The sequence below is a fragment of the Gekko japonicus genome, unplaced genomic scaffold (assembly GCF_001447785.1).
Source record: "Gekko japonicus isolate JY-2015 unplaced genomic scaffold, Gekko_japonicus_V1.1 scaffold240, whole genome shotgun sequence".
Lineage (NCBI taxonomy): Eukaryota > Metazoa > Chordata > Lepidosauria > Squamata > Gekkonidae > Gekko > Gekko japonicus.
Genome location: NW_015164672.1, coordinates 1,224,679 through 1,226,692, shown reverse-complemented (window position 1 = coordinate 1,226,692; position 2,014 = coordinate 1,224,679).

Here is a 2,014-nt window from a genome sequence, read left to right as displayed (position 1 = left end):
TGTAAACTCCATATTTTTTTAAAAAAAATTATGACTGAACTTCTAAAGTTGCTAGTTTTAAATAGTCCTCAAAGTGGCTTTTAATATTTGTATGTTCAAACTTATCTCTGAAGTAAAAAAAAGTTAGGATTATTATTAAGGGTTTACCCAAAGTGTTGCGTGATAATCTAGTTTTAGATTCTCACTGACCAATATCTAACCTATCTGAGGGCAGAGAAGTGAATTAAATACTGACCTCCAACAGAAAAAATTAACTTTTTTTAAAAATGAAAACCTTGGAACTTTTTAAAAAAGTTTTTTTCTGACTGAACTCAAAGGAGAGTTCATTTCAGGGTTCCTACAACTTGAGTTACAGTTGAAACATAAGCTCATAGATCTCTCCAACTTTCTAAAAAGATTCAGAAATAAATCAATGCTCTTGGCAGCTCTCATGGAAGCAAAGCCACGAGAAATTAAAAGGGCTTTTCCCTCTCTCTCTTTATATATTATGAATTGCATGGGTCCTTTTTTCCTCACCCCCACCCCAATCTTTTAGACACTCTGGCTCCAGCCTGAAGAATGCTAATACCTCTTTCTAAAACAGAACGGAATTTCAGGACCGTGTGTATCAAATGTCCAGTTCGATTAGGAAAATCGATATCTCCGACCCGCTGGTCACAGTCCACATTTCTGATGGGATTTCCTTCCTTCCTTTAAAAAAAGAAAAAATCACGCTTTGCTCCCCAGAACTGTTGCTTAAAAGTCACCCAGTGATGAGATTTCAGACTCTCCCCATTCAAGACGAGTTGCCAAATTCAATCATTTTGCTCCAGGGGTATTTTTTTTTAGTTTAATTTTTTGGGGGGCCATGCACACGCGGACATCCCGCACAAGCAGCCATTTAAAGGGCCAGCGCATTCCAACGATGCACCAGCCTTGCCTTGCCTTCCCCTCCCCCACCCTGCAATTTGCCTTCCAGCCCCCCTTCCCCCCGCCGCCACTCTCTGGATAGGTGGGGGGTTGTGAGTGACATGCTTTCAACATTCCCCCATCTCTTCTCCATAATGGAAGGGGATCAGCGTTGCCAGGGGACAACTGGCGCCTCTTCAGAGCTCACTTAACTATTGCACCTCATGCTTTTAATATATAGATATAGATAGATAGATATCTACATGTATATAAATGAATTTCTCCTGGAAGGCATTTAAAAATGAGGGGGGGAAGAGTGGCACCCGTCATCTTCCTCTTTCTCCCTTACCCCTCCCCGGATCTGGTTGATTCCTTCAGGCTGCTCCCTAGAGGTGCCTGGGCTCCGGCTAAGGCAGGTTTACTCAGAAGTAAGTGCCAGCCAGCTCAATGGCACTTACTCCCCTGTGTGCGTCTTGAAGGAAAAGTTCAGCCATCCGACACAAGAGTGTGTCAAATCCCGCCATTGTGTGCCTGGTGGGTTTTTGTTCGTTTGTTGGCTTGCCTTTTTTGGGGTTTTTTTTGCGCTGCACAGTCAAAAGTTCTGTTCTTCCAATCGCCGCCCTTTTAGTTGGTACAGAATATATATCTATCTATACTGAATTTTGATGGTTTCCCAACGATTTCCTTTCATGCCAACCAAAGGGGTCTTTCCCACCAAGAACACGCACCGTGTCCTTCTCCTGGATCCCCTTTGTTACATGGAGAGGGAGAAACAGTTGTGTATAAAGTACAATTCAGGCTTTTAAAAAATATATGTAACCAGGAAGGGGGGGAGAAACTATATAAAAGTAGCAGTGCGAAGGGGCGGGGGGCGTATTGATTGCATTTCATTCATTCCCGAGGAAAGGGAGACCAACTCCGTTCCCATCTCCCTCCCCCCTTCCCTTGGGCATTGGGGGCAGGGGGAGGTTATTCCATAGTCCAGACACTTTATTTGTTTAAAGTCATCAGTGGTAGGGGAAGGGGTTTTTTTTGTTTTTGTTTTAATCGGCTTTTAAAGAAGCGTCGGCTGGGTATCTGTCGGATCGAACACCCCCCCCCGCCCCGCCCCCCCCCCCCCACTACC